The sequence below is a fragment of the Elaeis guineensis genome, chromosome 5 (genome assembly GCF_000442705.2).
Source record: "Elaeis guineensis isolate ETL-2024a chromosome 5, EG11, whole genome shotgun sequence".
NCBI lineage: Eukaryota > Viridiplantae > Streptophyta > Magnoliopsida > Arecales > Arecaceae > Elaeis > Elaeis guineensis.
In genome coordinates, this window is record NC_025997.2 from 65,055,665 (window position 1) to 65,071,761 (window position 16,097).

Sequence of the window (16,097 nt, forward strand, 5' to 3'; positions counted from 1 at the left end):
TTATGAGGGCAAATTGTACAAGAGATCATACTCCTTGCCCCTCTTAAAATGCCTCCGACCTTCGGAGGCTGACTACGCCCTGTGAGAAGTGCATAAAGGAATCTGCGGAAACCATTTGGGGGCTAGATCTTTATCCCACAAGTTGCTCCGCCAAGGGTATTACTGGCCGACAATGCATCATGATTCGATCGAATATGTCAGAAAGTGCGATCGATGCCAGAGATATACTAACATCCAGAGACAGCCTGCCACCGAGCTCACACCCTTGAGTGCCCCATGGCCTTTTGCGCAGTGGGGGATGGGCATCCTTGGCCCCTTTCCTATGGCGTCTGGGCAGAGGAAGTTCCTCCTTATAGCGATCGACTAATTCACCAAATGGGTTGAAGCCGAACCACTAGCAAAAATCATAGAAGCAAAAGTGCAAGATTTCATCTGGAAGTTGTTGCCCAGCTATGCAACCCAAGAGGGGGAGTGAATTGGGTTTCTAAAAATTTTAAGCCCAACAGATTACTTATGAAGAACAAAACAAAGACTTTAATTCAATATTAATTACCTAAAGCAGGAATGCAAGAATATAATAAAGAACTAAAGTGAAGCGATAAAGCACACCACAAACACAAGGATTTATAGTAGTTCGGTGCTAACCTTGCACCTACATCCACTCCCCAAGCTCCTACTTGGGAATTTCAATCCACTATGCTTGTATTCAACCTGAATACAAAACGTCGGAAACTCCGACACTAGCTATCCCAAGCTAGATCACTTGTTTCTTGGGTACAAGTAAACCCAAAACACTCCGATTTCAGGTTCGGATCAACCTTTCCTTGTTTTGGAAATCCTCCAAAAACAAGAATAAAAACTCACAAAGAGTTAGAAAATTTTGAGCACAGATTAATACAATAACAGCTCCTTTAAATGAGCGAATATAACAATAAAAACTTTACTCAAATGAAGAACCCCTTTTCGGATTTTCTCAAAGTGGATGAACACTTGAACGAATGCTTGAGAAGAGGTTGATTGTTGATTGAAGATCTCTTGAAAGCTTTGGAAGATCTCTAGATCAAGGTTGAACAATAGGCTTGAAAGATCCTCTCTTTGAAAGCTCTTGAATCTCTTTCACAATCTCTCGTGTGGATTTTGGATCCTCTTTTCTTTTTCTCCCAAATTATCTCGTGGATCCTCTCAATGAATTTTATCTCACTTTTGATCTGCCGACTGATCTTCTTATTTTCTCTCCAATTTGATCTGCTATTTAATCTGCAATTTCTTTCACCATTTAAAGCATTTTATGACATTAGAAGCAAGAGAAAATAATTTAGGCAGATAAAGAGCCGTTAGAGCAATTTTAGGAAGCATAAAAGGCAATTAAAATGGGCAAAAAAATAGCCGTTGCTGATATTTTCCGTCGCAGGGGTCGACTCATGAGTCGACTCATGCTACAGGAGTCGACTCATGAGTCGACTTCTGTTGCACAGATCAGACAGTCTTGATTTCTGGATTTTTCGGCTCAAATCAGCAGAGGTCGACTCATGAGTCGACTCATGCCTTGTGGGTCGACTCATGAGTCGACTCACAGGTCGTGCCAAGTAAAAAATCCAGCGTGCCATGGGAATTTTTTTTTTTTTGCGTGCCAGTTAGCTCATAGTGCCATGAGTTGACTCATGAGTCGACTCATGCACTTCAAACCTTCATAACTTCAAAAATATAAGTCCAAATATAATGAAATTTTCACCAATAGTTTACAAATCTTTTGTTTTACCAAGTGATACTATCAAATCAGGATTTTAGTGAAATTACAATTTTGCCCTTGAAGAGCATAAGGACTTTTTCAATTTTAAAATTATTTGTATCCCTTCAATCTGCTTTGTAATCATCAAAATCAATCTAGGAGCAACAATCTCCCCCTTTTTGATGATGACAAAACACTTGAACAAAAATATTTATGTTAATGTATTAATTTCAAAAGAATCCATTATAGGTGTATATGCTTGAAAAGAGTATAATTCTTTTGGCATGTAATATAAATGTTCATATACAAAAATAATTTGTCCATTTGCTTAAGGATTTGAAGATATGCTCATTTGATTATGTGATTTTGGTGTTAGAGCAGAAAACTTATTTTTGTTATCAGATTGAGCTGTATTTTGAAAATTCCATTTTCATTTAATTTTAGATTTAGCATCAGAGTAAAAAAAAAATACTTATGTGCTTGAAAAAATTATGTGTGCCAAAGTATGTTTAAAAGTTGATTTTGAGCTTAAGTGTATTAACTCATTTTGAGCTTAAGATATATCAGAGCAAGAGAAAAAAAATAAATTTTGCAATGTATCAGAGCAAGAACAATAATTTTTACAATGTTATCCGAAAAGATTTTATAATGTATCAGAGTAAATGTTATAATATATCAGAGAAAATTTCACACTGTATCAGAGCAAATATCAGAGAAACTTTCACACTGTATCAGATTAAATATCAGAGAAACTTTCACACTGTATCAGATTAAATTTTATCATGTATCAGAGCAAGTTAAAAGAATTTTAGGGTGTATCAGAGTAAATCAAATTTCTTAAGATGTATCAAGGTAAATTTCAAAAGATATATCTGAACAAGTTTGAATTTTGAAATATATCAGAGCATATAAAAAATTACTTATTTGCATTGTACTTATGATTTTGCTTTTTGTTTAAATTCTGTCTGATATCAATTTTCTCAAATTTTTTGTTTAATTTCTCAAAATACCATTTTTGTTTAATTTCTGAAATTTTGTTTAATTTCTCAATTTTTGTTTAATTTCTCCAAATATTTAATTTTTGTTTTGTTTAATTTCTCCCCCTTTTTGACATCATCAAATATGGTTAACTCTTCCTTTTTCTGAAACATTCTTTAATTTCTCCCCTTTTAGAGTTTATCACAGAAGTTTGCTCCCCCTTAATATAGCAATTATCAACAGCAAACAACAACAAAGAGAAGACAATTTTTCAACAAGAAGAATATATATAACCATAATATGATCAACATCATTACAAAAGGTAGAAATATAAGTGAAAAATGATTCCATTAAAAACAAAATTATTTCAATACATAGTTCTTAAAAATAAAATTCAACCAGCTAATTGTCAATACATGACCCCAAGGTATAGATCCTAGAACAAGACACTAACACCTAGGATCTAGAAATGATCAAGATAAGTCAATGATCGGAGTCATCAGATATAGGGTGAGGAGATGATGGATCAGAAGTGCGTCCTCTACCCCGTCTGCCTCTGCCACGAGTAGGAGAGCGAGATGAACTGGGTGGCTGAGAACGCTGAGATGCTAAGGACTGAACAGAAAGGGTGAGTCTAATAGAATCAAGTACGTTCAGTGCTCTAGAAACAGATTGAAGTAGAGCAGTGAACTGAGTGGTAGCATGCTCACTCGATCCTCGGATTTCTTTCCTCAGCAATTCATATCCACCTTCTAGTGCTCCTCTGAGCCTACCAGCCTCTGCAGTGAGGTCTGTGACCTCAATGATTGACTCCTGTGGTTTGGGATGGGCCAAAGCAAGGACTTGCCCCTGCAAGTCAAGAACTCTGCCAGTAAGTCTCCAGATTGTATCCTCAAGCTGCTGGATCCTGATGGACTGATCTGATATCATCTGAAACACAGTGGAGATGTGGGGAGTAATGGTCTGATCAGAAGAGGTGGCTCCAGGTGCAAAAGAAGTACTACCCCACTGGCTAGACAGCAAAGAAGCCACACGCTGTGAAATATGCTTGATCTGATCGTCAGCCAGTCTGAACTCTGAATGAGGTACTCTGCTCTCTGGCTGATACACTGGTGTGGGCATCCTAGTAAACTCTGAAGGGCCAGCCTCAGTATCAGGAATGAACTGGGTATCTGGTGAAGCTGCCCTGAAGTCATGTACAGGAGAAGATGGACCTTCTTCTTCTACTCTGCCTTCAGTTCTGTCCTCAGCTCTTATTTCAGCTCTATCCTCAGTTCTTTCTTCAGAGCCCTTGATCCAACCACCAACAGTCTTTGTAATTCCCATTCGGTGCAGGCTGTGTTGGTTGAAAGTGTCCACATATGAGAGTTTGGTAGATGCCTCCCCCTCACAGCTAACTCCAAACCTCCTAAATACTCTAGTAAGGGCCATACCATAAGGCAAGTGTGCCTTGGATCTGTTTAAAGTTTCTCTCATGGCCTCTATCATAAGTGCAGGGAGGTTCAGGGGGGTCTGAGTGATGACATGAAACATGACACATACATCTCTGCTGGAAAGTAAGTCATGTCTACCACTCCTAGGAAAGAAGAGCTTTGAAACTATCTGATGCAGGACCCTCATCTCAATGGACAAAAACTTTGCTTCCAATTTGTTTAAATTTCCTGAATAAGTTTCTCCTAAAATAATTCTGATCCCCTCTTCTTTAATTGGGAGTTCCATATATGAATATCCTTCACTAGGCAACTGAAGTATTTCTCCCAATATCCTAGAATCCAGGCAGATATCAATTCCCTTTACAGTTGAAGTCACTGACCCATTTCCATAAAGTAGGTTTTGGTAGAAACAAGGTCAACATAGGTGACTTCCTTAAGAGAGCAATAGAGTTCCCATCCTTGGTTTTTAATTTTGATAGCAAAAGTAAAACCTTCTTTCTCAAAGAATCGAAAATCTATATTCTTCCCGGTTTCTACTTTTCTATCAGAAAGAGGATTTACACTGGGGCTTATGGAGGATTGAGAGGGACCTTGAGTAGGTACTGAAACTGGAGTGGGAGCAGTAGAAGATTGAGCGGCTTGCCTTTTCTTTCTGACAAATTCTTCAGGCTCACGGATTGATTTTCTTCTTTGGGGAAGTTTCATCTTTGGAGCCATATCCACTATAGTAGCAGACAAGGAGACTTGAATTGAGTGGAGGAAGGATCACAAGAGAGTGAAGAAAGATTTTGGTGGAGAAAAAAAGTGGATTTTGGAAGATCGGTAAAGTGCTAGGGCACGTTCCAACCGCGCCAAGCAATGCGAGAAAGCACAAAAAATTCCTTTTCAAGGAGGCGATTTTTGGTGGAGAGGAGGAGGGAGAATTGCTTCAAGTTGGATCCTTGGAAAAAAATTTGGAGAAGATGGCTTTTGGAAGGAGGACGATGAGAAGATGAGTCATCTCACGAATAGGGTTTCAGTATAAAAACAATGAACCCGTTGAAAGTTGGTGGGATTTACAAGTTTGCCATTGAGTCGACTCATGGGGGTCGACTCATGAAGTTCAGAAAATCAGGAAAAATGTGAATAAATTCCAAAAAAATTTGAAATTTTGAGTGAAGGAATTTTGCTCAATGATAAGTTTTTGGAATGATAAATTTGAGCTTTTGGGACCAAGATAGATGTTGAAAATTGAGCTCTAATCAATTCTTTGGAAATTGGGAAATTTTAGGCAAATGGATCTAGAATTCCTAGATTTCTTCTAATTTCACAAAGTCTATCCTCACTAAGGGCCTTTGTAAAGATATCAGCTAATTGATTTTTAGTGCAAACATATTCAAGAATTACATTTTTGTTTTGAACATGTTCTCTTATAAAATGATGTCTTATTTCAATATGTTTAGATCTTGAGTGTTGAATTAGATTTTTAGATAGATTCATGGCACTTGTGTTGTCACATCTTATTGGTGTTTCATTAAGTTTAATTCCAAAATCTTCGAGTTGTTGCTTAATCCACAAGATTTGAGCACAACAACTTCCGGCTGCAATGTATTCAGCCTCAGCCGTAGACAGTGCCACCGAATTTTGTTTCTTGCTAAACCATGAGATTAGGTTAACTCCAAGAAATTGGCAAGTTTCACTTGTGCTTTTTCTATCTAATTTGCATCCAGCAAAATCAGTATCTGAATATCCTAATAAATTAATTTGTGAGTCCTTAGAGTACCATAACCCTAGAGTTTGAGTACCATTTAAGTATCTAAGGATTCTTTTAACAGCATTCAAATGAGATTCTTTAGGATTAGATTGATATCTAGCACATAAGCAAACACTAAACATGATATCAGGCCTACTTGTAGTTAGATATAATAATGAGCCAATCATACCTCTATAGTATTTTAAGTCTACGCTTTTACCTTCATCATCCTTGTCAAGCTTACATGAGGGACTCATTGGTGTGCCAATTGGTTTGCAGTTCTCCATTCCAAATCTTTTGAGTAGTTCCTTGGTGTACTTGCTTTGGGTGATGGAGATTCTCTCTTTTGATTGTTTGATTTGGAGTCCGAGAAAGAAGGTGAGTTCTCCCATCATGCTCATCTCGAACTCCCCCTGCATAAGCTTAGCAAAGTCTTGACAAAGGGATTCATTAGTAGACCCAAAAATTATGTCATCAACATAAATTTGTATAATTAGCATATCATTTTGATTTCTTTTAATAAATAGGGTTGTATCTACATTACCTCTTCAGAGATATATCCATTTAAAAATACACTTTTAATATCCATTTGAAATAATTTGAATTTCATAAAGCAAGCATATGCAAGTAGAAGTCTAATAGCTTCTAATCTAGCAACAGGTGCAAAGGTTTCATCAAAATCAATTCCTTCTTCTTGATTATATCCCTTAGCAACCAGTCTTGCTTTATTTCTAATTACATTTCCATGCTCATCTAATTTATTTCTAAAGACCCATTTTGTGCCAATTATTGAATAATCTTTAGGTCTTGATACTAAGGTCCAAACATTATTTCTTTCAAATTGATTAAGTTCCTCTTGCATCCAATTATGATCATTTTCAGCTTCTTCAAAAGTTTTAGGTTCAAGATGAGATACAAAAGCACAATGATTAACTGCATCTCTTAGTGAAGAACAGGTTTTTACCCCATGCATAGGGTCACCAATAATTAACTCCTTAGGGTGGTTGTGAACATACCTCCATTCCTTGGGTAGGTCATTTGTACCTTGAGGTTGTTCTTGAATTTCTTCACCTCTTTCATTTTGTTCGTCTTCTTGATCCTTGTCTTTTGGAGTTGCTGAATCTTTCAGAGTGATTTCCTTCATATCTTCTATTAGTGGATCTGCATCATCAACACCCTCATTCTTCCTTGAAGGAAGATCGTTAGATTCATCAAAAACAACATGTATGGACTCCTCAACTACTAAAGTTCTTTTGTTGAAAACTCTAAATGCTTTACTAGTGGAGGAGTAACCTAGAAAGATTGCTTCATCTGATTTTGCATCAAATTTACCAAGTTTTTCTTTGCCATTATTTAATACAAAACATCGGCAACCAAAAATATGAAAATATGCAATATTTGGTTTTCTTCCTTTCCAAAGTTCATAGGGGGTTTTCTTTAAAAATTGTCTAATTAAAGCATGATTTAAAATGTAACATGCTGTGTTAATTGCTTCCGCCCAAAAATATTTTGGAAGGTTGCTTTCACAAAGCATGGTACGGGCCATTTCTTCTAAGGTTCTGTTTTTCTTTTCAACTACCCCATTCTGTTGGGGTGTCCTAGGAGCAGAGAAGTTATGGCCAATTCCATTTTCATCACAAAAATTTTCAAAATCTTGATTTTCAAATTCAGTTCCATGATCACTTCTAATATTTTGAATTGAAAAACCTTTTTCATTAGAGACTTTTCGATGAAATTTAGTGAAAATATGAAAAGTTTCATTTTTGTGAGCCAAAAAGAAAACCCAAGTAAAACGAGAATAATCATCTATAATTACAAAGTCATATCATTTTCCTCCTAGACTGGTGGTTCTTGTTGGTCCAAATAAGTCCATATGTAAGAGCTCTAATGGTCTAGAAGTTGAAACAGTGTTTTTGGATTTAAATGATACTTTAGTTTGTTTACTTAGTTGGCATGCGTCACAAATTCTATCCTTTTCAAAATTCAGTTTTGGCAAACCGAGAACTAAATCCTTTTTAATTAATTTTGAAAGAGAATGCATGCTAATATGTGCAAGTCTACGATGCCACAGCCAACTAGTCTCATTGATTTTAGCATTCAAGGATACTAGGCATTGCATGTCTAATTTGGCTAAGTCATTCAAATTTATCATATAAACATTGCCATGCCTATGTCCTATAAATTTAATGCCATCGTTAATAGGACTAGTCACAATGCAAACAGATGATTCAAAAACTACTTTATACCCTTTATCACAGAATTGACTAATGCTAAGTAAGTTATGCTTTAAACCTTTAACTAGTAAAACATTCTCAATGTATTTGGAGGGAGTGATACCAATGTTACCTATCCCGATGATCTTTCCTTTGCCATTATCTCCAAAGGTGACCATCCCTCCATCCTTAGCATCAAGCGTGATGAATTGTGATTCATCACCAGTCATGTGTCTCGAGCATCCGCTGTCAAGATACCATTTCCTGTTTCCTTCTTGAGATGCTAGACACACCTGCAAGCAAAGGTCAAGTCTCTGTCTTAGGTACCCAAGCTTTCTTGGGTCCTTTTGGGTTAGTCAGAATGGTTCCTTTTGGAACCCATATTTTCTTTATAGTTGTATTGGTAGATTTAAGGCATGTGTATGATTTATGTCCTATTCTACCACATTTGAAATAAGTAATATTTGTAGACTTGTTACTTGGATAGTTTACATAAATATCCTTCAGAAATTTTTGTTTCTTCAGGGGTTTATAGCCAAGTCCAGTCTTATCATATATAGCTTTCTGATTATCAAGAATCATATTTAGTTTGTTTGAACTTAAGGTGAACTTATCTACTATAGATTTCAGCTTGTTAATTTCATCATTTAAGTTTTGATTTTCTTGAATCAAGGTGAATTTTTCAATTGACAGGTTTTCAGCTTGTTTCACTAAGGACTGATTTTTCAATTTCAGTTCTTTGTTTTTCTTTCCTAGTTTCTTTAATTCATCAATTGAATCATAGAATGCTTCATGCAATTCTTCAAATGTGAATTCACTGGTGGATTCAGAAGTTACCTCATTTTCATGTGCCATCAGGCACAGATTGGTTTGTTCTGTTGAGGTTTCCTCGTCGGAGCTTGAGTCATCACTCGCACTCCAAGTCGCCATCATTGCCTTCTTTTTGAACTTTTTGGGACCTTTCTTCAGTTGTGGACATTCGGATCTGAAATGTCCCGGCTTCTTGCACTCGTAGCATGTAAGGGGTTGATCTTTCTCTTTTTCTTTGCTTTGTTCCCCTTTTGTGAATTTCTTTCTCATCCCCTGTTTCCTTTTTCTTAGAAACTTCTTAAATTTTTGGGTGATGAGTGCCATCTCTTCATCCTGTTCTTCATCTTCAGATTCATCCATTTCATAATCAGACGAAGTTGTGGATTTGAGGGTAATGGTTCTTTTCTTTTTGACTTCATCCTCTTGATGTTGTTTCATGCTAAGTTCATGAGTCATCAAGGATCCAAGAAGCTCTTCTAGAGGTAGAGTGTTCAAGTCCTTTGCTTCTTGGATGGCAGTCACCTTGGCTTCCCAAGTTCTTGGCAGTGACCTGAGAATCTTCCTTACAAGTTCACTGTTAGTATAAGATTTGCCAAGACTCTTCAAACCATTAATTATATCAGTAAAACGAGTAAACATGGCAGTTATGGACTCATCATGCTCTATATTGAACAATTCATATTTATGTACAAGCATGTTTATTTTAGACTCTTTTACTTGATTTGTTCCCTCATGGGTTACTTCTAACCTATCCCATATTTCTTTAGCAGATGCACAAGTAGAAATGCGATTGAATTCACTAGCATCTAGTGCACAATAAAGAACATTCATGGCTTTGGCATTTAATTGTGCCAATTTCTTGTCAACCTCATCCCATTCTTTCTCGGATTTGGTTGACTTCTCACCATCTATAATCTTGGTGGGTGTGTGAGGACCATTCACTATGATACTCCACATATCATAGTCGAGTGCTTGTATGAAAATCTTCATCCGAGCTTTCCAATAGGTGTAATTAGACCCATTGAAAAGTGGAGGTCGGTTTGTTGATTGCCCCTCGGCTAGAGTAGTACCAACATGGGTTGCCATAGATCTTTGACTCTTTGATTGTTAGATCAAAGAAGGGCTAGAGCACCGGGCTCTGATACCACTTGTTGCTCAGCTATGCAACCCAAGAGGGGGGGTGAATTGGGTTTCTAAAAATTTTAAGCCCAACAGATTACTTATGAAGAACAAAACAAAGACTTTAATTCAATATTAATTACCTAAAGCAGGAATGCAAGAATATAATAAAGAACTAAAGTGAAGCGATAAAGCACACCACAAACACAAGGATTTATAGTGGTTCGGTGCTAACCTTGCACCTACATCCACTCCCCAAGCTCCTACTTGGGAATTTCAATCCACTATGCTTGTATTCAACCTGAATACAAAACGTCGGAAACTTCGACACTAGCTATCCCAAGCTAGATCACTTGTTTCCCAGGTACAAGTAAACCCAAAATACTCCGATTTTAGGTTCGGATCAACCTTTCCTTGTTTTGAAAATCCTCCAAAAACAAGAACAAAAACTCACAAAGAGTTAGAAAATTTTGAGCACAGATTAATACAATAACAGCTCCTTTAAATGAACGAATATAACAATAAAAACTTTACTCAAATGAAGAATCCCTTTTCGGATTTTCTCAAAGTGGATGAACGCTTGAACGAATGCTTGAGAAGAGGTTGATTGTTGATTGAAGATCTCTTGAAAGCTTTGGAAGATCTCTAGATCAAGGTTGAACAATAGGCTTGAAAGATCCTCTCTTTGAAAGCTCTTGAATCTCTTTCACAATCTCTCGTGTGGATTTTGGATCCTCTTTTCTTTTTCTCTCAAATTATCTCGTGGATCCTCTCAATGAATTTTATCTCACTTTTGATCTACCGATTGATCTTCTTATTTTCTCTCCAATTTGATCTGCTATTTAATCTGCAATTTCTTTCATCATTTAAAGCATTTTATGACATTAGAAGCAAGAGAAAATAATTTAGGCAGATAAAGAGCCGTTAGAGCAATTTTAGGAAGCATAAAAGGCAATTAAAATGGGCAAAAAAATAGCCGTTGCTGACATTTTCTGTCGCAGGGGTCGACTCATGAGTCGACTCATGCTACAGGAGTCGACTCATGAGTCGACTTCTGTTGCACAGATCAGACAGTCTTGATTTCTGGATTTTCGGCTCAAATCAGCAGAGGTCGACTCATGAGTCGACTCATGCCTTGTGGGTCGACTCATGAGTCGACTCACAGGTCGTGCCAAGTAAAAAATCCAGCGTGCCATGGGAATTTTTTTTTTTTTGCATGCCAGTTAGCTCATAGTGCCATGAGTTGACTCATGAGTCGACTCATGCACTTCAAACCTTCATAACTTCAAAAATATAAGTCCAAATATAATGAAATTTTCATCAATAGTTTACAAATCTTTTGTTTTACCAAGTGATACTATCAAATCAGGATTTTAGTGAAATTACGATTTTGCCCTTGAAGAGCATAAGGATTTTTTCAATTTTAAAATTATTTGTATCCCTTCAATCTGCTTTGTAATCATCAAAATCAATCTAGGAGCAACAGAAGTCGATCATGTGAAGGTTCGGTCTGCCTAGGACCCTAATCACTGATAATGGACGGTAATTCGTGGGAACGAAATTTATCGAATTCTGTGAAGATCTAAACATCTCCCACAACTTCACATCGGTAGCCCATCCTCAGGCGAACGACGAAGCTGAGGTGACTAACAGAATCCTTTTACAGGGGATTAAGACAAGGCTCGAAAAGGCGAAGGGAACTTGGGCAGACGAACTTTATCATGTGCTGTGGGTGTATCGAACTATCCAGAGGCTGCCCACAGGGGAAACCCCCTTTGCTTTGGCCTTCGGTACGGAGGCCGTCATTCCAATTGAGCTTAAACTCCCATCGGCGTGAGTCGTAGCATTCGACGAACATCAAAATTCGTGAAGTCTTAAAGCCAACCTTGACCTGCTGGAAGAAAGAGGGGAGATAGCTCAGGTCTGAATGGTAGCCTACAGACAGAAAGTCGCTCGATACTACAACGCCCGGGTTAAGAACAAAGTCTTTAGAGCAAGAGATCTAGTGCTTCGACGAGCCGCTGTCTCGCAGTCTCAAGATCGAGGGAAGCTCGCCCCAAACTGGGAAGGCCCGTATGAGGTCAAAGAAGTAGTTCGGCCCGAAACTTATTATCTTAAGGAGCTCGGAGGAGCCGATCTCCCACGACCATGGAGCTCGAAGAACTTACGAATGTACTACCAATAACTTCATTTTAACTAAAAGTTGTATATCTACATGTCTTTGGCACTATCCTACGTCCACAGGACAATCCAAACAAATTATCTCAGAAGCGAGAGGGAAACCTCGTCTCGACAAAATCGAAGGCCGGGTTCCCTTCAGACCGGATGGGGGGAGAGGCCCTACAACGCCCATACGCGCCCCCACAGCCCTGTTAGGGACAGGAGGAGAACCTCACCCTAACTTGAGCAAAGTCGAAGGTCTGGTTCCCTTTAGACCGGATGGGGGGAGAGGCCCTACAACGCCCATACGCGCCCCCACAGCCATGTTAGGGACAGGAGGAGAACCTCGCCCTAACTTGAGCAAAGTCGAAGGCTCGGTTCCCTTTAGACCGGATGGGGGGAGAGGCCCTACAACGCCCATACACGCCCCCACAGCCCTGTTAGGGATAGGAGGAGAACCTCGCCCTAACTTGAGCAAAGTCGAAGGCCCGGTTCCCTTTATACCGGATGGGGGGAGAGGCCCTACAACGCCCATACGCATCCCCACAGCCCTGTTAGGGACAGAAGGAGAACCTCGCCCTAACTCGAGCAAAGTCGAAGGCCCGGCTCTCTTTAGGCCGGAAGGTGGGAAGGGCCCAGCAACGCCCATATGTACGCCCACGGCCACGCTAAAGACAAGAGGAGGACCTCGTCCTAACCAGACCTGAAACCTGTCATGACAGGAATGGGAGAAGAACCTCGTCCCGACATCAATTAAAAGTCCGATCGTTCAAAGACCAGAAGAAAAAAGGGGGGGGACTTTCCCCAGTGGCCCCCTCGCAATAAAACTCCGCCCGGACTCCTACGGGAGCCGGACTCCGTCCACAACTTCTACTGCAAGGAAGACTCCGCCCGAACTCCTACGGGAGCCGGGCTCTGTCCACAGCTTATACTGCAAGGAAGACTCCGCCCGGACTCCTACGGGAGCCGGGCTCCGTCACCAACTTCAACTGTTGGTAAGCTCCGTCTGGACTCCTACGGGAGCCGGACTTCGCACCTGACTTTAATTACAGGAAGACTCTGCCCGGACTCCTACGGGAGCCAAACTACACCCCGACTTCGCCTACGAGAGCCGAACTCCCGTAGCCTCCCCAAGAGCGGAGGAAAAATTCCAAGCGAAAAAGAAAAAGGAAGGCGATGGGTCACGTCAACGATAAATGAAAAACAAACAGCATCCAAGATATAGAGAACTATGTCTCGGTAAGGACTGGGACTCTCATCAAGAACCCCAGCTTTTAAGGAAGCTTTCAACACAAACCCAAGGTAAGACAACTTCCTCAGGGTGACAGAAGCTCAGACCTCCGAGCTCAGGCCCTGATGGGGGCACCAAACCCAAATGGCCCCTGACGACTCTGCGGCCACGGACGAAAAAGATGGGTCGATACGATGGCAACTGGGCACCTCCGAACGACACCAGGACCGAAAAGAAGCTCGGCAAACGACAATTCAACACATGAGAAAAAAGGTAGTGAAAAATTACCTTCTCGCATGCATTATAGAGCCATTGAGGTTGAAGGAAGGGGATAACTAAAAGGCGAGCCGGCGTGGCAACCATCGGTAACCTAAGGATGACATCAAAAGAAAAAAAAAAGAGAGAAGAAAAAGAGAGAGGAGGGGAAGGGAATACAACAATAACAACGGCAAAGGAAAAAGCTCGGCAGACAACGATTCGACACAAAGTACAGACAAGGTAACAAAATCACCTCCTCATTTTTTGACTAACAAGATGTACGTTACAAGACCCAGAGGGCCGAAAAAGAATACATTATTACAAGGCTCGAGCACACGGCTTGGAAGGGATACACCGGAGGCCACTTCAAGCTGCAAACTTCTCTTCCCATTTCTGTCCTTCCCAGCCGTATTTTTCAGTGCGTGTGACAAGCTTATCGGCTCTCGCCCCCACCTTGTTCCGCTCCACCTCCAAAATCCCAACCCCAGGGGAAAAAGGATGGGATAGATTCCAGGGGGCAGTAAGGGTAACGGCAGCGGCGACGAAGACCTGTTTCAAGAAGAACCGGAGTTACCCCAGAGGCAGCAATGGCGCCAGAGATATGCGCCATCACCGAATGCTCCATGACAACCACCGTCCTAAGTGTTCCGGCAAGGTTGGCATGCGCTACTTCCACCATCCCCGCAACAATTTTTACTGCCCCACCGTCGGCGCCGACTGCTTCTGGTCCCTCGGCCCCGACGACATCAAGGATCCCGCCACAGCTTGTGACGACAGCTCTGCCCTCTTGACTGGTGTCACCCCGTCTTGCTATTCCAAAATTCTCAGGCAGAATGCCTTCACTGGCTGTCCCCATTATTAAACCCCTGTTGTTGATGGAATTCTCCCTCGAGCCCCCTTTGAAGCGATGGGAACCTTCAGCGGCCGCTCGATGATCGAAGAACTCGTAAACTGCTGTTCTCCTCCTTGCCCTCCTCCAAGCCCGTGGCATCCTCTTGAGGATGGCCTCCGGGGCGGAGGCCATGGCGGGGGAACCCCTTAGAGAGGAGTCGGGGGGCTGGAGACGGCAGAGAGATGGCAAAGGTCGGCGTGGAGGACGCTCGGAGTTGGCAGGGGCACCGATGGAGTGGCTGAGTGGCAAAGCTCTCAGACGAAAGAAAGGTGTCGTCCTTCAGGCGAAGTAAAGCCCCCGAAGGAAGGGTGGGGGGTTTAAATAGGCAGCGGATCTTAGCGCAATTATGGTGGCGAGTGTCCCTAGACCAACCGATGCTCGCCACGTGCCCCACGTGTCCCACTCGCCGCTACCGAGGGTTGACTACTCACAAATTTTCATGGTGCGACGCTTGAGATCACGTCCCGATGGGAGTTCTGAAAAAACTCTTCGGGTGACCCTAATCGGAAAAAGGGCTTCGGCATGCGCTTATTAAATGCTGACATATCCGAGGACGGTTACATGCGGACGTCAGGGGGAGAACTTCGGCTGCGACAACCTCTCTGTACTTCCTTCATTCGAAATTCAAACTCGAAAGTAGGGGGACTGGTGTTGGATATAAAATACCCTCGGCCGAAGTTCTTGGCGGGATCGGCCCTCGCAAGTCTCTTCCGACTTTCGACTACTGTTGGTGAACTCCCGTCGCTCCGCCCGGACTCCTACAGGAGCCGGGCTCTGTCACCAACTTCGACTGCTGGTAAGCTCCGTCCGTACCCCTACGGGAGCCGGACTTCGCACCTGACTTCTACTGCAAGGAAGACTCCGTCCGGACTCCTACGGGAGCCGGGCTCCGTCACCAACTTCGACTGCTAGTAAGCTCCGTCCGTACTCCTACGGGAGCCGGGCTCCGTCCATAACTTCTACTGCAAGGAAGACTCTGCCCAGACTCCTACGGGAGCTGGGCTCCGTCCATAACTTCTACTACAAGGAAGATTCCGCCCGGACTCCTACGGGAGCCGGGCTCCGTTCACAACTTCTACTGCAAGGAAGACTCCGTCCGGACTCCTACGGGAGCCGGGCTCCGTCCATAACTTCTACTGCATGGAAGACTCCGCCCGGACTCCTACGGGAGTCGGGCTCCGTCCACAACTTCTACTGCAAGGAAGACTCCGTCCGGACTCCTACGGGAGCCGGGCTCCATCCACAACTTCTACTGCAAGGAAGACTCCGCCCGGACTCCTACGGGAGCCAGGCTCCGTCACCAACTTCGACTGCTGGTAAGCTCCGTCCGTACTCCTACGGGAGCCGGGCTCCGTCCACAACTTCTACTGCAAGGAAGACTCCGCCCGGACTCCTACGGGAGTCGGGCTCCGTCCACAACTTCTACTGCAGGGAAGACTCCGCCCGGACTCCTACGGGAGCCGGGCTCCATCACCAACTTCGACTGCTGGTAAGCTCTGTCCGTACTCCTACGGGAGCCGGACATCGCACCCAACTTCTACT